The sequence below is a fragment of the Lissotriton vulgaris genome, chromosome 6 (assembly GCF_964263255.1).
Source record: "Lissotriton vulgaris chromosome 6, aLisVul1.2, whole genome shotgun sequence".
Classification (NCBI taxonomy): domain Eukaryota; kingdom Metazoa; phylum Chordata; class Amphibia; order Caudata; family Salamandridae; genus Lissotriton; species Lissotriton vulgaris.
The window spans coordinates 403,192,241-403,216,725 of NC_141694.1; the positions used below are offsets into that span (position 1 = coordinate 403,192,241).

At 43.7% G+C, this 24,485-nt stretch overlaps 1 pseudogene; it reads right to left on the reverse strand.

Moving 5' to 3' along the window:
• LOC147707379 (uncharacterized) overlaps positions 1-4,469 on the reverse strand; it is a 75,224-nt pseudogene extending 70,755 nt beyond the window's left edge.
• Positions 4,470-24,485: the final 20,016 nt, after the last annotated feature.

Consider the following 24,485-nt stretch of genomic DNA (forward strand, 5'->3'; position numbering starts at 1 on the left):
AGCTAGGCCCTAACTCCCCTCTGCCACCATGGATTTGCTTCAAACCTCTTGCAAAGTAAAGTATATATAGCCAGCATTGCGCCCAGACCCCGAAACCCACCCACAAACACCAGGAAGCCCCAGAACAGGCCAACGAAAACGCTACATTGAGCAAAATGTCAGAAATAGCCAAAAAAAAAATCGGCCTGGATTTTGTCCCAACCACTTCTACCCGGTATTAGACCTTCCCAGGAATGCCCCAAGACCCGCCAACCCACCCGCCAAGAAGCATAACACCCCCAAACAGGCCAAAAGCAAAATCTCATACTTGCAATATTTCTCGGCCTTCGGTCCAAACGCGCTGCGTAGCTAGGCCATAAGTCGGGGTTGCCACGACGGATTTCCTGAAAAGCAAATGCAATCAAGATTAGAGTGTCCCAGCAGTGCTCCCAGACCACGAAACTCACCCGCAAACACCAGGAAGCCCCCCTAAGAGCACCTCAAAGGCAAGCAAGTCATCAAAAACACAAATAATTTTCCGCCTGGGATTTGGTCCAAAACACTTTTATCCGGTATTAGAGCTTCCCAGCAATGGCCCCAGAGCCGTCAACTCACCTGCAAAGAGGTACAACAACACCCCCACAAGTGCTGAGTCTTTCTTCATTGGGCGTAAACCAGCCCTCTGGTTTGATGGAAATAGGAGTCTGGAGGAGGAGGATAGAGGAGCATGTTCTTCTGAAATTGTGAACCTGAGGAATGCAGACTGCGGCAACTTCAAATCAATTAGCAAACCAGTGAAGACAGTTCTGCTGATGGGCTTGATTTTGTGATTATCTGATTAAGTTTGAAATATATTAACTGTGCACAACAAAGAAAGACAGACAGACAGGAATAAAAGTGAATAGGGACGAAAAAGAAAGTTATTGATTCGTTGTCTCATTTTCAGGGCTCGGTATCACGGTCCAGGAATAAGAATAAGGCTTCGTCATCATACTCTGCGAATTCAGGCAGGGTGAGCTCAGTGTCACCTGACAGAGTAGAAATTCCCTCATCTATGTTGCTGGCCACCTCCTCTTCATCCGGCATGCTTTCTCGTACTCTGAAATCTGGTGGTATGAGGTGCTGATTCATCTTGATCATTGTTAACCTCTCCACATTTTTGGGCGAGAGGCGGCTCCGTTTGGGAGTTACAATGCCACCAGCAGCACTGAAAACCCGTTCAGAAGACACACTTGCGAGTGGGCAAGACAAGTAGTTTAAAGCCAGGTTGGTGAGCTGTGGCCACAATTTTTTTTCCCATGCCAATACGCCAATGGGTTAGAATTAACATAGACCTCTGTTGAGTCATTCAGATAGTCCTTCACCATCGACTCAAGGTCCTCTTCCAAGGTTCCTCCACTTTGCTTAGCTCTTGCTGTTCCTCTGACCTTTTGAGAACCAAACCCACGCAGAGCTAGCCAATCCTCTTCAGCCTCCAATGTTTCTGTTGTGTTTCGTGCAGATGATCCGGTTGCCGGTGTCTTTAACGGCTGAGAGGTCACTTGTGCCACAGCCACAGGTGCAGAAGTGGATTGTTTTGACTGGGGATGGCCTGCTGATGTACTGCCATTTCCTTCAATTTCCAGCCGTTCTGTTTCAAACCTCTTGGCTGACAAGGCTAGCCAACGTTTGTACTTTGGAACATGTTCATCATTAAAAGGAAAGAATGCTTGGCCTGCCAGCGCCTATTTGTAGCGTGGATCCAGAATAGTAGCACAAATGTAATGCTGTTCTGAGTGGATCTTTTTAAGACGTTCATCACCTTGTAGGAGCTCTAATAATTGCTCAGCCAGAAGCAAAGAGTCTTGGTTTTTGTCATCTTTTTCAAACACAGAACACACCTCCTTCAGTTGGTCCTCCAGCATGTACAACAATGGGATAGCTTTTCCCAAATTAGAGTCCTCCTTGGTGACTGCACGCGTGAAGAACTCAAAAGGACGAAGCATGCGTGTCAGGCTTTGAACTATGTTCCATTGCGGCCCACCCATCCTCAGCTCCTCTGTACCCTCTGTAAGGAAATATTGATCGAGTTCCGTATACTGCTCATACAGACGCTCAAGCATGTAGAAGGTTGAGTTCCAACGTGTTACCACCTCCTGGATGAGTGCTTTCACTGGCATTTTACGTTGATGTAGCAGGCTCCTCAGCTGCTTCCGGGCCTTAAAAGAATGGCTGAAATGCTTGCACATTTTTCGGCAGGTGTCCAATACACTGTACGCTGCACTGGCTTTATTAGCCAAGAATTTTTGGACAACCAGGTTTATACAGTGCGCCAAACACGGCACTCTGAAATAGTAACCGTCCCTCATGGCCTTAACTATATTGGCGCCATTGTCCGTGGAAACATAACCAACCCGGCGTTTTAGTGGGGACAGCCAGTTAAGGACCTTTGTGTTAAAGACATCCAAAATGTTTTCTGCTGTGTGACGTTTCTCCAAACCAAACATGGCTAGTGTTGCATGTTTCAGAGCAGCTTTAAAAACAATGTTCGTGTCAACACCTGTGTTTAGCTTTGCTTTAGCCCCTGAAAAAGAGACCCAGTGTGCAGTGATGCACATGTAATCAGCGCCTGCGCCACTGGTCCACATGTCTGTTGTCAGATGTATAGTGTGAACAGCACTCTTCTGCAAAGCTGCCCCAATCACCTTCAGAACATCTTCATGTAGTGCTGGAACCGCAACTCAGGCAAAATAGAACCGGCTAGGAACCTTCCATTTAGGGCAGAGCGCTGCCACTAATTCTAGAAAACCAACCCCTTCTACAAAAGAAAAAGGGAGAAGGTCCAGAGCTAGCATTTTAGCCAGCTTAGTGTTATACAGACGCGTCATTGGGTGGTTGCGTTCATATTGCGCTTCTGTAAACAACATCTTTTTAATGTTGCCCTGGACCAAGGATTTACGGGATGATGATGATATCTTCGACCCAGTTACGCTCGCTGATGAACTTTTCCGCATTGATGTCTCACTCTCTCCCACACTCTTAGTGTGGCTCACATGGGGTGTGCTGCTGACAGGGGTACTGGGTGTAAGTGAAGTGTTTGAATCGTCTTCTTCCTCCTCGTCATCATCAGATGAAACAGCATTACGTGCAATTCCGGCTTCCTCGATCGCCTGTAGGTGCGCAAACCATTTGACAGCGTGCTTTCTTTCAAGATGACCTCTCTGGCCTCCGGTACCATAGTTGGAACCCAACTTACCACAACTAACTCGAAGCTTACACATGCTACAAATGGCTACGGTTTCATTTTTTGGGCAAACACTAAAGAAGTCCCAAACTGCAGACTTGAAATGTCTTTGGGGGCCGGAGGAGGCGGCGATACTGGTGGTGGTGGTCCTGCTGCTAATGCCAGATGAAGTGGAGGATGTGGATTGCCGAACTTCAGTACGTTTTGCACTTTCACCACCACGAATTGAGGTCGAGGTGGATGTAGGTCCCTTCTTGCGAGTTAGAAATATGGGAGCGGTAGGTGTTGGAGTACTACTTAACTCTAAATCTAATGATTGTTGTGTTTCCATTTCCATTGCCTCCTCGTCGACATCATCATCACGCTCAGCAGCTTCTCGGGATAGGGTCAAAATGTCTCTTTGCTGCATGCCCAGTGGGGCTGCAGTGACCTTTGTGATGACTGGCTCGTCGTCATCGTGAGAGGCTTCATCACCAGCAGTATCTGTCACTTCTTGTTGAGCCTTATCACGCTCCATAGGTATGAGTTTTTGGACGACCTTCCTTTTACGCTTAGGTACCTTTGTCAGATCATGGTGTGCCTCACTCTCAGACCGCAGTGGTGGTTTCCAAGCTGGATCCGTATCATCAGAAGGAGGTGGGCTTGAAGAAGATGTAGACACCCCCCTTGATCTTTTCCTTGCTAGGGATGTGGAAGACAATGAATGATCATCAGGAGGAGTGGCTTCCAATGATACCTCGGCTTCATTGTCGATTTCCTGATGTGCCCCTACTTCGGGAGGAACAACTATTGTGGGCACTTGTGACCCTCCACGCACCTCTGCTTGCGCATCTCCTTTTGCTGCCTCTCCTTCCACATGTACTTGGGCGTGTACTTGCACATGGTGTTGTTGTTGCGGCTGTGGTTGTTCAACACTTGTCAGATGAGTTACAACAACCTGTGTTGATTCAGGGACATTGCTGCTACTTTCTTGCGATGAGCCAACATCACTGGTCGATGGTGATTGGAGAAGTACACTGACTGCCTCTGAAGCACTCAAGGGCTTTGACTTAAGTTGGCGTGGTGGTGGAGGCACTGAACCCAATGGAGCAGGGGTGCTGCTCCCAGCTTGGTCCCCAGCAGATCCTGCTGCTGCAGGCGTACTTTTTTTTTTGCTCCCAAAAAACGTGGCGGGTGGCACACCAGCCTCCTTGGTAACTTGCTTCTTCTGCTCCTTACTAGCAACTTTCTTGCTAGAGGAGCTACGGAGAAATTTTTTGGGGGCCATCTTCTTCAGAGCAGGTCAGACAGCAGGCCGCAGTTGCACGAATTGTAGAGTTGTCTGAGGCCAGACGTGACGTCACGTGACGTTATGCTGCACACACACACCGCTGCAGGACTTCTTCCTGGCACTGGTGGTTCTCTTGAGTCTTGTGCACCTAAAAACAATGGAAGAGAGAGGAACATCAGTTCAGTTATACACCACAAAAAAAATCGAAAAACACTGCAAAATCAGCACAATCCCATTCCATCCATGCCCTCCATGATGTTTAAATTCAAGACAACCCACAGAAAGACTAGGCCCATGCAAGACTCACTACGCCTGGGCATTAATAAAGGTTGAAAAGTAGGCAAAATGGTTGCAGCCTTGCAGGCCTAACAACAAAGCCTGCATTCAAAATGGCCACTTGCCTGCCAGCACATGGCCAGTGCCTGTAGCTGCACTCAAAATGGCCACCAGCCACATGGCCTGTCCCTCCCCATGAACACCCCCAAAAATCGAAAAACACTGCAAAATCAGCACAATCCCAATCCATCCATGCCCTCCATGATGTTTAAATTCAAGACAACCCACAGAAAGACTAGGCCCATGCAAGACTCACTACCCCTGGGCATAAATAAAGGTTGAAAAGTAGGCAAAATGGTTGCAGGCCTAACAACAAAGCCTGCATTCAAAATGGCCACTTGCCTGCCAGCACATGGCCAGTGCCTGTAGCTGCACTCAAAATGGCCACCAGCCACATGGCCTGTCCCTCCCCATGAACACCCCCAAAAATCGAAAAACACTGCAAAATCAGCACAATCCAATTCCATCCATGGCCTCCATGATGTTTAAGTTCAAGACAGCCCACAGAAAGACTAGGCTCATGCTAGACTCAAATACCCCTGGTGAAAAGGCCACAAGTACAGGCCCAAAAAACGAAAATCACTGAAAAATCAGCACAATCCCATTCCATCCATGGCCTCCATGATGTTTAAATTCAAGACAACCCACAGAAAGACTAGGCCCATGCAAGACTCACTACCCCTGGGCATAAATAAAGGTTGAAAAGTAGGCAAAATGGTTGCAGGCCTAACAACAAAGCCTGCATTCAAAATGGCCACTTGCCTGCCAGCACATGGCCAGTGCCTGTAGCTGCACTCAAAATGGCCACCAGCCACATGGCCTGTCCCTCCCCATGAACACCCCCAAAAATCGAAAAACACTGCAAAATCAGCACAATCCCATTCCATCCATGGCCTCCATGATGTTTAAGTTCAAGACAGCCCACAGAAAGACTAGGCCCATGCTAGACTCAAATACCCCTGGTGAAAAGGCCACAAGTACAGGCCCAAAAAACGAAAATCACTGAAAAATCAGCACAATCCCATTCCATCCATGGCCTCCATGATGTTTAAATTCAAGACAACCCACAGAAAGACTAGGCCCATGCAAGACTCACTACCCCTGGGCATAAATAAAGGTTGAAAAGTAGGCAAAATGGTTGCAGGCCTAACAACAAAGCCTGCATTCAAAATGGCCACTTGCCTGCCAGCACATGGCCAGTGCCTGTAGCTGCACTCAAAATGGCCACCAGCCACATGGCCTGTCCCTCCCCATGAACACCCCCAAAAATCGAAAAACACTGCAAAATCAGCACAATCCCATTCCATCCATGGCCTCCATGATGTTTAAGTTCAAGACAGCCCACAGAAAGACTAGGCCCATGCTAGACTCAAATACCCCTGGTGAAAAGGCCACAAGTACAGGCCCAAAAAACGAAAATCACTGAAAAATCAGCACAATCCCATTCCATCCATGGCCTCCATGATGTTTAAATTCAAGACAACCCACAGAAAGACTAGGCCCATGCAAGACTCACTACCCCTGGGCATAAATAAAGGTTGAAAAGTAGGCAAAATGGTTGCAGGCCTAACAACAAAGCCTGCATTCAAAATGGCCACTTGCCTGCCAGCACATGGCCAGTGCCTGTAGCTGCACTCAAAATGGCCACCAGCCACATGGCCTGTCCCTCCCCATGAACACCCCCAAAAATCGAAAAACACTGCAAAATCAGCAGAATCCCATTCCATCCATGGCCTCCATGATGTTTAAGTTCAAGACAGCCCACAGAAAGACTAGGCCCATGCTAGACTCAAATACCCCTGGTGAAAAGGCCACAAGTACAGGCCCAAAAAACGAAAATCACTGAAAAATCAGCACAATCCCATTCCATCCATGGCCTCCATGATGTTTAAATTCAAGACAACCCACAGAAAGACTAGGCCCATGCAAGACTCACTACCCCTGGGCATAAATAAAGGTTGAAAAGTAGGCAAAATGGTTGCAGGCCTAACAACAAAGCCTGCATTCAAAATGGCCACTTGCCTGCCAGCACATGGCCAGTGCCTGTAGCTGCACTCAAAATGGCCACCTGCCACATGGCCTGTCCCTCCCTATGAACACCCCCAAAAATCGAAAAACACTGCAAAATCAGCACAATCCCATTCCATCCATGGCCTCCATGATGTTTAAGTTCAAGACAGCCCACAGAAAGACTAGGCCCATGCTAGACTCAAATACCCCTGGTGAAAAGGCCACAAGTACAGGCCCAAAAAACGAAAATCACTGAAAAATCAGCACAATCCCATTCCATCCATGGCCTCCATGATGTTTAAATTCAAGACAACCCACAGAAAGACTAGGCCCATGCAAGACTCACTACCCCTGGGCATAAATAAAGGTTGAAAAGTAGGCAAAATGGTTGCAGGCCTAACAACAAAGCCTGCATTCAAAATGGCCACTTGCCTGCCAGCACATGGCCAGTGCCTGTAGCTGCACTCAAAATGGCCACCAGCCACATGGCCTGTCCCTCCCCATGAACACCCCCAAAAATCGAAAAACACGGCAAAATCAGCACAATCCCATTCCATCCATGCCCTCCATGATGTTTAAGTTCAAGACACCCCACAGAAAGACTAGGCCCATGCAAGACTCAATACCCCTGGTGAAAAGGCCACAAGTACAGGCCCAAAAAACGAAAATCACTGAAAAATCAGCACAATCCCATTCCATCCATGGCCTCCATGATGTTTAAATTCAAGACAACCCACAGAAAGACTAGGCCCATGCTAGACTCAAATACCCCTGGTGAAAAGGCCACAAGTACAGCCCCAAAAAACGAAAATCACTGAAAAATCAGCACAATCCCAATCCATCCATGGCCTCCATGATGTTTAAGTTCAAGACAACCCACAGAAAGACTCAGTCCACCCACCACTGAGTACCCCTGGGCAAAAGGCCCCAAAACAGCCCAAAATCGAAAATTCAAAAATTTTAGTTGCAGCAACTGTAATGCCCCAAACAAACTTACTTGTAAAATTTCTAATCCAACAGTGATCCAAAGAAAGTCAAAAAGGCCTCAAATCCAAATATCCAGCAGCATCCACAAAAAGTAATCCTTCCAGCTCCAGATCCAAATGAAAAGTGACCAGGAGATGGACAAAGCACTGGGAGGAGCCTGCTGAACAGGAACAGGAAGTTGAAGACTGTGGGGCACTTCCTTCCTCCCACCCCCCTCCCCCCCTCCCCAAAATGGACTCCTCGCTAAAAAAGTGCAGGCAAATGTCAACCTAAGGAGTTATTCAGATAAAAATCATCATTTCTAGAAGGTTTATGCTGCTTGCTGGTGGATTTCTTGTGCAGAATTGCAAATTTTATATTTTCGCTCGCCGCATCTCAAATCTCGCAATTGCGAAGTACCGCGAGACGTGATCTCGCCGTACTCGCGTTGACAAACTCTCGCTGGCAATCCGCGATGACGTTGCGCGCTCGCCAATTCCCGCGGGATCACACATCAAGATCCAAAATGGCGCAGCACTCGCAAACTATCGAGAAAAACAACCCGGCAAACGATGATAAACGCAGCGCGCCGCAAAAATTGTATCACCAACGCCACGCGCCGCAAAAAAAATCCGCTGCGTGCGAATTTGCGGATTTTGCGGGAAATTCGCAAATCTCGCGGATTGCGAATTTCCCAAAAATCCGCAAAATCCGCGAGCGAAACGGATTTTCCGCCCATGCTTAATAATTACGAGTCCAGTACCTCCGTAGAGCCACCTGAAACCCCAATTCAGGTTTCCACGGTTGTATTCACTATTAATGAGATCACTGCTGGGATAGAGGGCCTGACTAAAAATAAAGCCCCTGGCCCTGACGGAATCCCCCCTGATCTGTTCCTGAGCTGCATAGAACTCTGGGCCCCCTTAATGACCAGGGTCTTAAACACTGCCATCACCTGTGGCCTGCCACCGTCCTGGTCTAAAGCCATAATTGTGCCAATTTTTAAGAAGGGCAATAGGGACGACCCCGAGTGTTATCGTCCTATCTCCCTGATTGATGTATCGGCTAAACTCCTGGGTAGGGCGATCTTTAATAGACTGTCCGAGTGGACCGAAGAAAATAACATCTTCTCGGACACTCAATACGGATTTAGGACGGGGAGGTCCACTAGTGATCATTGCCTGAACCTTTACATGCTGACTGCCAAATACACCATAGCCAGCGATGAATCCATCTACATTGGATTTATGGATTTGGCAGCAGCATTTGATCACGTCAACAGGGAGACACTTTGGGACATGATGTCTTGTATGGGGATAGAGGGTGGCTTAATTAATATACTAAGAGAACTTCATAGTGATACCTCGGCCAGGGTTCGATTTAACAGGGAGGGGGGCTGACCAATTCCTTTCCCTGTAGGAGCGGAGTCCGGCAAGGCTGCATTCTTGCCCCTTTTTTGTTCTCCCTTTATATAAATAATTTGGAGCAGTCCCTGTTAGATTTAAAGGCAGATTGCCCAAGGGTGGGGTCGGGTCACATTCCCATTCTGCTCTACGCAGACGACGCGGTCCTGCTTGCACGCACGCCGAGGAGCTTACAAATTCTGATCGACGGATTTGTTAAGTTCATGGGTGCCCTAGATCTCTCTGTCAACCTGGGCAAATCCTATGTGCTCCTGGCCGGTAAAAAACCCTCCACTAAATTTACTTATACAATTGGAAGTCACATAGTAGAAGAGGTCAAAACGCTTCCTTACCTAGGTGTAACTTTTGATGGTGCCTTACAGTTTAATTCCCTGGTTGAGGAGCGTTGCTGTAAAATGATCGCTTCTAATGGGGCCATAGCAAGTTATGGCAGGAGGTTAGGCAGATGGAGTCCGGAACAGGTGATGAACCTGTACAGCTCCATATCCTGCTCTAAAGTAATTTATGGGGCAGAAGTTTGGGGCTTTGTAAATACCACAAGAATGCAACGGGAGGAAAACAAATACCTAAAAACCATCCTGAGGGTACCCCCAAGCACTGCTGGCTTCATAGCACACAGGGAACTAGGGAGGCCGCACCTAGATTATTTGGTAAAACGCAGGCCAATTGTGGCCTGGTTAAAAATCTGGGTTAATCCTGATGCGTCCCTAAGCAGAGAAATCTTAAAGGATTGTTTAGAGAGGGACAAATGCATGCGTATACCATGGCTCAATTATGTAAAGAATACCCTAGAGGAACTAGGCTATGGAAATCTCTTCACTAACCCTGCAACAATTGTAGCCCAGCACAAGATGCAAGTAAAAAAAGCTTTTATAGAATTGAAATGTCAACGAAGAGCTGAGGCTGAAGGGCTCAAAAAGACAGTGAGGGCCCACAACCTGGTCAAGAGCACTGATGGAATGGAGCCATATTTGTACCTTATGCACAACGCATAGGACAGATTTTTGATGTGCCGTTTCAGACTTAACCTACTTCCATTCATATTGGCATCACCAGCAGGGTTTTCAACATCAATTGAACAGAAGGGATCCTGCGGCTGCGACAATAGGTCTCCGCAGGATTCCCTTCATTTTGTTTTACTTTGCCCTTTTTTTATAATGCCCAGGCACAGATTTCTAGTAAATATTTTAAAACAAGCCAAATTGGAACATGCAAGTGAGGCACTAGTTTTCCTACAAAAAGCGTCGGACCCTTTTACACTGTGTTGTATAATGAACGTTATCAAAGTGGCGGTCCGTTTAAGGGTAACTAGGGGGGATGAATGATGTGTTCTTGATTTCCTTTCCGGTAATGTGATTGCACTTTTTCCTTTGTTATGTGCCCCATGTTAATATTAATATTTTAGCATCAGGATCTTGAAAATGTTTAATGACTTTTTATCTATGTAAATATGTTTGTGCTTTTATGATGATTTTTAATCATCGAATAAAGATTCTTTGAATTGAACTGAATACTCACACAGACACTCACACACTGTCACTCACCCTTAGAGTTACTCACGCACCCAGTCACTCAAAGAACCAATCACACTGCCATTTACTCACCTATACAGTTATACACAAACCACCTCAAACAGATACTAACATATACTTGCTCTCTTCTAAAATCAATGGCACAATCACACACTCATCTCATATAGTCACTTATATACTCCAACACTCATATGTCCTGCCTTTCACATATGTAGTTATTCACACATATACAACTATTCACTCATCAACACAGCCATATGCACACTCACTCACCCATACAGCCCCTTGCACATGCACTCAGGAAACCATACACCCAGTGTATCACTCACTCACACATCAATGCAGGGACTAACATACTCCTCTACCCACCCACACAGTCACTCAGGCACCCATACAGGTACTCAGACAACTCCGATCATTATCCCATATAGACACTCATTGTTATGGGGAAGTGGTTTGGGAAGAGAAACACACATAGAAAAAAGAAGAGATGCCGCAACTCTACTACCAAGACCTGCCGGGGTCTTAAATGGAGAATTGTAACCTTCTGTCTGTCAGAAAAGAAGAACAACCATCAATGTGCTCAAACTATACCTAAAATAATAAACCAACTAAATTATTGTTCTAACAATGTTAGGTGTCTGTTTCTGAAGACACGAGAATCACACGTGTGTGGTACTAAGTTTCTTTGAGTTCTGATGTTTTAAATAGGTGTAATATTTAATCAGCTCCTTTGGAACAAACTTAGTAAGAAGAAACAAATGTTACATATGATTACTATCTGCTTATTTCCTTTTGATTTGTTAAACCAAATCGTCTAAATTGGCTAATGTACCTCACCTTAGTTTTACTTGTGTCTTGTCTTCTCTATATTCCTCTAAGTACTTCTTTTCTCATTGCATTTGCTTTCTATTTAAATGTCCATAGCAGTTTCCTACGATAAGCCTGCTTAATTCTTCACAATACTTATAAACATGCCTTATCCAAAACTATAATTGTAACCTTCAAAATACACTTTGAATAAAACATGTACCTTTTAAAAGGAGTGTTGCACAATAAATGTTCACAACAAAGATTCAAACACTTTTCAATGTCTTCAGAAAAGCGCAACGTAAATCGGCAATAATACTTTCAAGAATGCCAAAATTAACAGAGATATGTTCTAAGAGCCTTTCTCTGCAAGTTCAGCAAAGTCAAATAAAGCCAGAATGCCACGAGCAATAAACAGACTTATCTTCATGAACGTCCTTAATCCTTTTTTGGAGCCGGGTCTTGTAGTGCAGGAAAGCTTCTTCTGCAGGTTGCTTGGCGACAACACGATCCGACTCCCAGCCTAAGGGGATACGAAGTCAAGAATTCCAAAAGCTTGTCTCGAGGCTATTTACTATGTAATATTAGCAGAAGTAAATATAATTTGGGTCCCTGCCATCCACTGCTTATGATCTCACATATGACATTATACATCACATGTTCTATGATATCATTTATGTCATCACTGATGACATCTCAAAGACGTCATTGATGACGGACCTTTAAAAAATATAGTAGTCTTTCTGGGGTCTTCGATGTAATGATCCAGTTGAATTACTATATTTTTTATAATATTGCAGGCCCCACACAAAATTTAAAAATGCTTGGTGGTTCCCCTGCCTATTCTAGTAACACCACCAAGCTCCAATAAATATTAATCAAAAAACCCTTTTAGGACATTATGTGGCACTCCCAGCAGTTAAATAATAAATGAGCTGCTTCTGCTTCTCATTAATCATTCATTTTTTGTTAAAAATTTGGGGGCATATTACCAACAACTAGCGATAATTTTTGTCTCTAACTTGTTTAGAGACAAAAATTATCGCCGCACATCGGCGATTTTTATCGCAGATAAACCTTGCTATTAGCAAGGTTTATCGCAAATGCGATAAAAAACGGCCGCAATGCATGAATATCGCTGAAAAGTCAGCGATATTCATGCATTATCGAGCAAATGCTCTTAGCCATGTTATCCACCTCCCATTGGATAACATGGCTAAGAACTGCTCAGGGCAGGTGTTAGCTTTTGTAATAGGAGATAGCGATGTTAGGGACTGTTTCCAGTCGCTAACATCTTGGCACGCCCACTTTGCATGTCATTAGTGATAAATATCACTGACATGCAAAGCGGGGCCAAGATGGTCGCTATCTCCTTTTAGCTGTCACTAACTGGTGTTAGCGACAGCTTGGTAATAGGGAGATAATTTTATCTCCGCTTTCTTGGCTTTTAAAGCCAAAAAAGTGGAGATAAACCCCCTTGATAATATGCCCCTTGGTTTGTAAACATTTTAGCGTGCCCATCTGGGTCAACCAAAATGCCTTCAAGGTTTGGAGTAGCAAGAGGAGCATCCCAGCACCTGCAGCCACGGCTGGATCCCAATCCAGGAGCCTGCCACTCACTTTATTGGTGGGGTCCACCCTGTGACCTCCCGATGTACCCACAATGCAAGCATCATTGGGGGCTATGGGAGAAACCCCAAGCCCTCACTGCACTAGCTGGCTTACCAGCCAACACCCATTGTACTGCTGGCAAGAGGGAGCATCATTCAAATGTGGCCCAGTCCTGGGCTGGAGCCCTGATTTCACTGCTCCGCGGCCGAGGCCATTTATAACTATCTCTAATAAATATAACTTGTGCTCCAGAGTATCAATAACTCTGCCCTTCACCATGCAGCACTAATTACCCCACATATTACATCACTCAGGACATGTTCCATAACACTGTTTAATACCAGGAGTAAGTTGGGAGAAATCCTACCCCAAGAGCACATTTAGGGGCTGATTCTGATGTTTTTTGGAATCTCTTCCAACCAAATCGGTTTCGGAATCATATCTGACCGACTCGGGTTCTGCGAGTCTGACCAACCAATTATGATACCTCTGAACATCGTTCATTCAGACTTGCATTGACTTCAATGGGAGCCTATGTTCCAAAGAAGAGCACAGGCTCCAAACAAAAAAAGCGGTGGTTGGGGAAAACCATGCACCTTGAGATGTGTACCCATGGTGCCTGTAACATTGTGTATGGTTTCTCTGGGGGGTTCCCTTGGGTACACCCAGCAATTTCAACTGTAGACCTTAGGGTGAAGGGGGTCCTACAACAGGCTCACAAAGTCTAATTCTGATAGCAGTTTCATGTTGGGTAGACCGAATTGGAACGACTGTCCGAATTGGTCATCGTAATTGCTCGTTTGGAAACCCTGTCCAAAGAGGTGTACTAGTTTGCTCCGACCACTCACTTTATTGTGAGTTCCACCTGGTGCCCAACCAGGGCACCCACAACACAGGCATCATTGGGGCTAAAAGAGAATCCCCAAGGCCCCCATGGTTGAAGCCGGCTCCCTTGCCAGTACCTATTGGGCTGCTGGCTAGAGCCAGCATAATTCCCCTTTGCTCCTGTTCGGGTGAGAGCAAATGATTTCACTGATCCTGCCCTTGCGGGAACAAATATGTGTTTTCTGCCCAGGAGAGTGTGGGCAGTGTATACCTGTACTCTTTCATGCACAAAACAGCTGTGTCCTAAGTAATGGGGTCACCAGGATACTGCTTAGATCTAGCCCTTCTTGGGATCCTCCACAGTATGAAATATACAAATTGTTTGAGCCTAAAATTCTCAAAACCTACTAAACAGATTTCCACCAAATCACAAATAGCATACTTCCTGCACCTTATTATGGTTCCTGCTTGGCAGATCACCCAGAAATTTTCAGGCAGGGCCTGAGGTGGATGTGGCTTTTTTTGGAAAGTTTCATGAAGATTTGTCAATCGGTGCCCAAGGTTGAAGCAAACCAACTTAAACTTAAAAAATAAATTGAAGCAATTCAGTACCTTCCTGGAAAATTTCAGTTATTCTTCAAGCAGGGGCTGAGAAAATGTGGAGTCTCAAAACACAATTTTGAAATGCAGAATTACACCAAATTTGGCAGAAAGCTAGACTCAAAAATGGTGTAATTTATATTTAGTTTAAATCTGTTGAGCTGTTTTAGAAAAACTAAGCTTCAAAATATAGTGATAGATGGGTGTTTGGCCCTCCGGAGTACCTTGGTACTTCTGTGGTACGGCAAATGAAAAGAATTAAATATTCATTCAGATTGACCGAGAGTTTTTTTTCTCCATTTGCTCCATCCTTACTGTGGTACTTGTCCTGGACCTGTGGTACCAAGGATTATGAATGGCTGGCAGCACATCAACAGAAATATTGTGATACCAGTTTAAGACTAGGCCTGGGCAGATCTCATGAAGAACTCCGCAAAGTGCCGCAAAAGCTCCACTTTACTTCCCAGAGTTCTGCGAGTGGGTGGAGCTGCTAGGCACTTCCATCTTTATGACATTTTTGCATTCTGGACAATGCAAAGCACATTCCCACAACAGAAACTGACCCCATAAAGGCACATTGCAGTTGGTATGGGATTGGTCATTTTGTTTTCAGTGCTGTGCATGGTGCTCAGACAATTTTTTTAATCCCCTTAACTTGCCAATCCTCCCCAATCTAATGTATACACCCCTCATTTTTTTTTATTGTATCCAGTTTTTTGTGTTTGGGTATTTTATGTTTTTGTCATTTCTTTGTGTTTTTCAGGAACTTTGTATTTAATGTTCACATTACTTCCTTAGTTCTTTATTTTTTCCTTCCTGTTTTTCTCCCTACCCAGTGCCACGACATAGCAGGGTGAGAGAGGGAGATGGTGCGCCAGTGGCTGCGCTAGACAAACTCCTTCGGTCATCCCCACAACCAAGGGGTACAGCTTTGCACCATTTTTTGTGAGGCAGAGGTGGCAGCACTCGTTTTTTATGTGTAGCACCACCTCCTATCAATGCTGGCAGCAGGCTGCATTGGGAGAAGGCATGTCGGTGTGTGATCGACATCACTCATGTCCAGCGCACCCAACAGCACCTGATGCACCTCTGGGCTGATCATATAAGCTAAATATCCAGGTAGGAATCATTCAAAATATTTCTTTCACATTTGTCAGTGTCATAGCTATGATCACTCAATTAGGAATAGCAACCGAAGGGTTTCAAAAACAACAGTAATGAGTAGTATCAAAAATATATATTTATTTTTTGATTCTCAATACTTGAGTCATTTGTTTTAATCTAGTTTATCCAGAGATCAGAAATCTGGCAACATAAAACCACCAACCCATATATCACAAATCATATGGTGGTAAACAAACACCTTTAACATATACTGTGGATACAATAAAGGAACCACATGCACATTGTTACATATGCAGCCTAATTCACAAATAGTAATTCAAGTGAATTGTACAATGTGTTTGTATAAAAGGTGTTTAGGCGTCGACGTTTCGGTCCATGGTGGTCAGACAGATCCGTACGACCATCTTCAGGACAGAAAAAGTTGCACAGAGGTATCTAATACAAATATAATAACAAAACATAAGTGAAACCCTAGGGTACATGGAGATTGTGCGCAGCTCAATATAGAGAATAAAGTGACAATACATTATACTCCAACATAACCAATCCAAGTGTCTCATACCATACACCCAAACCACCAGGTACGTGAAAACGACTCTACTGTACATCTGTGCCACAAACAGAAACAAGAAGACCACGTGGCAAGTGCCAACACGACTGAGTTACCAAAATTCGAGGTAAGTTCAATATTCTGTAATGTGGGGGCATAGCTCATGCATCTGTGAGAGTGCAAATCACCCATTACACCCGAGATGCAATAGTAGCGTACAAGTATGTACTTACATTGGACCAAGACGCCCCACAGGTCATTCTATAATTAAATAGATTCAATAAATCTAAGTTAGCTCGCAATCATTACTCCCTCCATTATACACCCAATCGTGAGAAAAAACGTAAGACTAACTTACAATCCGGCAAGCCGCCAAAAACTCTAAAAGACATAATAATCAATTCAATTCAAGAAGTCTTTATTCGATTAGTTCATCATAAAAGACATAAAATACAGTTTATACATTTAAAACATCTAAAACAAGTATTAAATCATTAGCGGGCTAATCAGCTTCTTGTTGCATATTTACATAATTTACAATAGCGCTCGAATCCATGCATGTTTCATCAGAGAACAGGGCCTAATTGATAAACAATCACTACTCTTAAGTCCCCGTTTGATTGCTTTTAATAAACCTAATTCTAAGCAGCCAGGCCCACCACAAAAATTTAGCAACCCCCACAACAATTACAGGGGCCAGGTTGGTTTTTAAAATTCTGCTTGCTTCACCAGCCGATCTATTGCCTAGGTTTCTACATACCGGCCTAAGCCATTTGGCTCTAGGGGCAGTATATAATGGGCACACATACAAAAAGTGATTTAATATCATAATTAGAGGTCTATCCAAGCGCTGGAACTCCTACCAGCCCAGATTAACGCGCCTTCAACTTACTTAGATGGCCATTAAACGCCGGCTCAAACGAGTCCGTGTATCTTCTCCAGGGGTAATCGCGGTAACCAACTACTTCCGCATACACCGTAAATATCGCTTGGCGCCATGACGTCATTACGCATGCTAGCTCGGCGGCCATCTTAGAGTGGTTTCGGAAACGTGATTACCTTCTATTCCACAGCAATATCAGACCAATGTGTAAAAATTAGAACATTAAAAAACAGACTCAAACAAAACAAAACAAACAAAACACAGAAGCCTTCAACTTATTTGACTACATCCAAAATTCAAACTTATCATTATCACATACAGCCGTATGTGACAGTACAGACTCAGAAGACACTCACACCAGGGTAGCCAATGAATGCCATTCAATCAGAGTGTTCAGCCCATTCCCTACTGTGTCACACGACCAAATCAGTTTATTCTCTCTTTGGTCAAGTAGTTTCTCCACATCAGGTCTTCTCCTTGTACCCTTTACAGACTCAATTACAAACCATTTCATATCGGTGGGAGCATAAGACATGTTACTGTAGTGCTCGACCAGTGGCGCAGTTTGGATTTTGCATCTGATACGGGACTGGTGTTGTGTTATCCGTTTCCTTATTTCTTGTGTTGTTTTTCCTAGGTAATTAAGGCCACGAGGACACTGTATACAGTAGACCACATTTTTGGTCAGACAATTAGAGTGGTGTTTCAGTGTCATCTGGGCTGATGTTATCAAACCACAAGCAGAACGTGTTCAACCTTCTATTTCAGGGCTCAGTGAGTAATTATTAGTTGTGTTTGTGTTATGCTAACAAATGTTTCCCAAATAGCATGCTGCTCACACTCCGAGGTAAGTTAAGTTACGTTAAGAATATTATGTGACCAAGTTTGAGCAAGCCAGGTGCTCAGCGCTACCTAAACATGTTTGTTGTTACTCGCTTTTGCTTGATTATTTAAGAAGCCTTTTCTGATTTCTCAGTCCTCCTGCTGCCAAGATAGTGATATTAGTGAGATAGCACTCTGTATGTCTTTGTTAAGGTTACAGTGATGTTATAGATAGGTAGGGTAACAAATTATTACTGTACATAAAAAAACAGAAATCAATGAAGTTTATTTAAAAAAAACAAAGTTTAAAGTGGCGTTATATTCATGTATGGTCAAATATTTTACTTTCTATAAAAAAAATATCAATTAACTGAAAAAAGTTGTAATTTTATTTAGCTTACTAAAGTTTTGCCCCTATGCACTCCTTATGACCTCACAAGTTACATCACTCTTGACTGGTTCCATTAAGTCATTGATTGCATCTCTGATGTCATACTTAGTAGATACCCATCATAATATTCAGAAGAAAAAGGAATATAAGAAACTTGGTAGTACAAAGCCACTTTCTCGATAATCAGCAAGATTTTTTGTGGTTAGACATCTGGCGGGTTTCTACACTTGTGTAAACTGGAAAACCCTCAAATACAGCCAGGTCAGATTGTAATACACCAACACTTATCACTTAATCAAGGTAAATCTCAAAATCCATTAATTGCACCACTAACTATTCTGTGCACTCTATAGAATGCCTATAGAAAAGACTATGAGGGTCACTATCATGTTGGTCGGATGAGTGTCCGACCCCCACTGTATCGGGATTGGGACTGCCTGACAAGTAGTCCACGGTCCCACCCTTCAGTTTATGATGCAGCTTTCATGTAGGCAGGCAGAAACATCCCTTTTTTTTCAATCGCGATTGTGTTGCGACCTGGAAAACGGCTGCAGGACAAGCTGCAATTAAAAATGGAACGTTCTTAAAGATCCATGCACTATTTGCCAGGCACCATGTGCGACCTGGCACATGGTGCATGGCTGTTTGAGGGGCATTCCATGTGCTCTTCTGGCTCAGTAGTAGTGCCTGCTAAGGGGCCCTCAAAGTCCATTTATATCTGTCTTTACATAGCAGTGGGACCGCAATTTAAAGTCTGAGGGGAAGGGATATCCTAATACCTACGGTGGGTCTCTCTATTATAAGGATTAGGCTATGACTGCTGCCCTGACTGGCTATTTGAGCCGGTAAGAGGCAGCATCTTTACCCCTGCCCAAATCACTCTGACTGCTGGTTTTGTAATCTGGTGGTTGACCAATACACTGGATGCTGAGCACACTGGCACTGATAGCCTGTCAGTGATGGTTTGCCTGACAGCATAATTGAGCATATATTGAAAGTACAACATTTACAGTACAGAAAAGATTACTTGGGTATACCCCAGCAATAAGAATAAAGACAAGAACTACCCTGCAGCTAGACATTTGAAACTAGTTCATGACAGAGACAGGATCAAATTACCAGTTTTTGGTCTTGACTCAAAAATTCGAGTGTGGAGGGCCATGTAAACATACTTAGAAAAGTAATATCTTGATATATTATAACATTAGAAATTTGCAAACTTGATTGTCTAAACAGCAGCGAGGAGTTAACAGTACATTAACATGTTTAAATGTTGATGAAATAAGAGTATCAGCTATAAATGTTCTAATTTTTTTTAACCCTTTTGTGTTGTAGTTTTTGTATATGATTTTTAATCTACAATGCAACTTTGTGATGTATGGTTGATGTGATGGAAAACATCTTGCCAATGAAAGAAAAAATAAATAACTAAAGAGGCAGTAGATAAATAACTAGATATCTCATTGAACCAAGACAAAAAATGTTGGAAGGTTCTGGTCCAATGTAGATTTTCACATGAATTGATATGGTTACCTACTGAGGTTTAATAGGTCTGGTCTGAACACGACAATATGCTGTGCAACAATTTCTATTTATCTCACTAATTTCACATATGTAAACGATTACATAATAACTTTATTTATATGAAGATTAGTTTCAATGGGATATATGCCACAAAATGATTCATCATATTCATTTTATATATTGTACTTACATCAAATATATTATAATGTTTTGTTTAACTTATGCAATAGCTTAATATATATCTTTAACTCTCTGAAACCTTCATGAAATGCTTATACTCACTTGATTATGTGATATCATTTGAGATGTCATCAGTGCTTTCATCAGTTATGTTACTAACCATGTCATGAGTGATAAAATATGTGAGGTTATAGGCAGTGCATTGTGGAGGCATATGTTATAGTTAGCTCAGGAAAGCCACACACCTGATTGGGTCTATGAGTGGGTGTGTGAGTGTCTCAGTGGGTCTGTGAGTAGGTGTATGCATATCTGAATGGGTCGCAGAGTAGGTATGAGAGTGTCTGAATGAGTCTGTTTGTTGGTGTGTCCAAGTGGGTCTGTAAGTCAGTGTGTGAGTGGGTCTGTCAGTTGGTGTGAGAGTATCTGAGTGGGACTGTTAGTGGGTACATGGGCGAATGAGTGGGTCTGTGAGTGGGTAGGAGAGTTTTCTGAGTGGGTCTTTGAGTGGTTATATGAGTGTCTGAGTGAGTCTGTGAGTTCATGTGAGAGTGTCTGAGTAGGTCTGTGAGTGGGTGTATGAGTGTCTGAGTGCATCTATGAGTACATATATTTGAGTGGGTCTATGAGTGGGTATGAGAGTATCTGAGCAGGTCTGTGAGTGCATGTATGATTGTCTCAGTGGGTGTGAGAATATCTGAGTGGGTCTGTAAGTAGATACAAGAGTGTCTGAGCAGGTTTGTTATTGGGTATATAAGTGTCTGAGTGCATATATTAATACATTTTTCAATTTAATTTTATTGATATAGATGTCTTACAAGATCAACAATTGTACGTAATTCTGTTTGTATACATAAAATTCTTGCAAAAATATGTTAAAGCTTAATATGAATATCACACACATTTCAAACAAAAATAAAACACATTTCATAAATGTGTACAATTTATAGTAAAGATATTCATTTGGTGGACTTTTAAAAAAGCGATTAAATCGGTAGAGGAGGAAAGGTTATGTTCAAAAGCTATAGTTTTTATAAACAGGTTTTGACCCCCTACTGCCTCCTTCTTTGAACATAACCATTAGATATGTGCAAGGTCCTGGTTTCCGTGATTGCATTGATCACATACCCCACTATTGTTATCAAGGTTATTCCAGTGTCTTGGGAAAACCTTTTTGAAGGAAGTAGTCCTAAATGCAACATGGTAATACAGCTCCTAATATTATGATCCAAGGTAAAACTTGTGTATTGTTGAGGGGACTTAAACTCAATTGTCAAAGTTATAGAGTTGTGACAAGATAATTGCAGGGAATATGCATTTTCCTGTTCAAACTTAAATCTAGAGTCCCATTTTTCAGAAAGTCCTTCAGGTATGCTGGAGACCAGGACTGAAGAATTGATTTCTTTGCACTGGAAGTATTATAGAGCAGTCTTAAGATTTGTTAGAAATGTATCTTGTTCTTTCCCAGAATTAAAGCTTTTGTATCTGAAAAAGGCCCTTTATAGAGCCTTCTTCTGCATGCAAATTATATTTGCTAAGGCTATTGAAAAATGTACTTATGATGGCAAATTCCAAATTAAGGATCTATACTGGGACAGCTTGACTTAATAACAATAATTTGCATAAAATTGTACCTTCATTGATAAGCAAAACGTTCCATCTGGATAAAGGAATATACTCTGTGATGTAGGTTATTGTTGGTGCAATTTGGCCCTATAGGTTTAGAAAAAGGTGCTTGAAAATGCCTCTTGCCTGAATAGTTGCAGAATTTCCTCATGGCGTAAATGTGTTTCTGCTTTTTGGTTCATCTGGTGAAGATGAGAATGAACTTCTAAGGTTTGAGAAAAGAATCACCTTAGATAGGTGTAGGACTTTACCACCTTGATTTTTTTACCATCTAGTTGCCAATTATAGTGGGGGTGGCATTCTCAACCCCTAAAGGGAACTACATTTGTTTTAGAGATATTCACCTTTAGGAAATGTGTTTCTGTATATCTAGTAAGTCCGTCTATATTTCTCTCTAAGCCCAGCGGGGTAAGATCGAAAATGACTACATCATCAACCTACATTAATGCATATATTTTTTCTTAGGTTACTTTTGGAGATTGTTAAACCTGGCATCCATGGTGTGGTTCCCCCCTATCTTTTTGCCTCTACCTCCTTTATATTTGATGCTGTGCAGGATTTTGTTTTTGCTGGTTCAGAGTGTAAATGCTCCCTGTGTAAATTATTATTATGTTTAGATATTCATGATTGGCATATTTGCATCACCAAGAAGTCCCTAGTGAAGTGCACTGGGTGTGCCAGGGCTGGTGATGACAAATGCTACTACTGGGCCTGCAGCACTGATTGTGCCACCCACATCAGTAGCCCTAAAGTGGTGTCTCAGACCTGCCACTACAGTGCCTGTGTGCAGTCTGTGAACTGCCATGTCCTCCTGGTCAGTGTCCCCACTGACCAGGCCTAGCCCTTCCCTTTCTGTGCAAATTAGTCACCTCTATGGAAGGCCCAAGGTACCCCTTTGGGCAGGGTGCAGTGTATGTGAAAGGTAGACCATGTACTTGTGCAGGTGACATGCTCAGGTAGTGAATTAAAGCCATTTTTGTTTTTACTTGCTACAAGGCTATCTTGCTCCATAGGCTATCATGGGGGATGCTGGCTACAGTGGATACCAGCATATCTTCCCATAGGAACAAGATAGGACATAAAAGTCTGGTATCCCTGAACTTAGAATGTAATCAAACATCTTTTAGGAAAGGTTGTTTTTAAATCCTTTGTTTGAGAACAGCACTTTTAGAAAGTTGCTGTTCTCTTGTCTAACCTTTATGTGTGTGCCTTGGCCTGTTTGTGAAGTGACTGTCTGGTTTGAGAGTGACAGAGGCTGGGGATTCCCCAGGAGGCTGGCTGAGTCGGCCCTAGGCTGAAAGACTGCATTTGCAACTTGAGTGGTGGGAGGAGATAGCACCTGGGCCTGAATAGGGCTGTGTCTTCCTTCCACATTGCTAGCTCCACCTCCTGCTGGGCAGCTGATGACCGTGCCCCTCACTCGGCAAGGAGAAGCCAGGAAAAAACTGCTAAAGGAACACCCAGAACTGGTTCAGACCGGGCTCAGGGCCCACTTGCACAAAGAGAACAAAGACTTTTAGGGGTGTAAGTACAGGACCCCTGACAACAGAAAATTAGATCATTCTGGAATCAAGAAGGAACCTCTGCCAAGGAGAAAGCTGGAAGACTGAAGAAGGAAGACTGTCCTGTTGGTGGCTGTGACTGACCTGCTGTTCCTTTGCTGCCAAGGAGAGGGGAAGGACTTTGCTTTGTGCTGTGTCCCCTTGCTTGAAGGGATCTCCAGGGGCCTGAAGAAGAGCTGGCTCCCTGTTAAGAAGTTGCAGGAACAAAAGGACATTACCCCCAGCTTCCCTGAGCTCTATTGAGAGAGTTCTGTTCTTCCTAGAGTGCTTGTGCCAGCTGTGGTGCCTCTGGAAGTTATACCTGTGTTGGGAAGCTGGAAACCAAGATATTAAAGACTTCCTTCAAAGTGTCATGCATAGCTTGCTGCGGAACGCATCCCGGTCAGTGTAAGGAAATTCCCGCTGCCGCGAAGGCCGAGATCGTAGCAGCGCCTGTTGCCGCTGCCAGAGTCATCTAATCCTTCCCTTGCTGGATGCACTGGTCCCGTGCAGGAAGAGTATCATTGCTGCGAGTATCGTCACAGAGCCTGTCAGCATTGGGTGAAATTGTCGCACAGCCTGCTTGCGGACCGCATCACGTTCACTGTGAGAGTCGTTGCAGAGCTATCGCATCAAGGGGCCGCAAGAGGAGAAAATCGCTGCTGAGCCGCACATCATCGCCACACCGGAGATCGTCGCAGCCCCAGAGATCATTGCATCGTACCTTTTGCCACTCGCTTCCATCGAAACCTGCACACCGGAATCCTCGCAAGGTATCGCATCCCTCCCCATACAGATCGGAGTCATCACAACATGCCTTCTGCGTCCAGTGGGGTTGTTGCCATCACCTCCACACGTTCTCAGGAGTGACGCTTCGCTTGCTTTCCACCATCGCAGCTTTCACTCAGAACTTTTGTCGCATCTAAAGTTACTGTTGGCTAAAACGTGACGCAACTGTGGATTATTTTACCGCAACCTTAAGAACACTTTTGAAACCATATTCTTGAACTGTGTATGTTAGATTTTTGTTGTTTTGGTCTTGTCTAGTTTAGATTAAAATCGTTTACTTTTTCTAAACTGTGGTGGAGTCCATTTGTGGTGTTTTCACTGAGTTACTGTGAGTGTTGGTACAAATACTTTACACATTGCCTTTGATAACCCTGTCTGCTCGTGCCAAGCAACGAAGGGGGTGAGCAGGGGTTATCTAAGGAGTGTATCCCCCTTACCCTGACTAGAAGCAAGGGTCCCTATTTGTCAAAA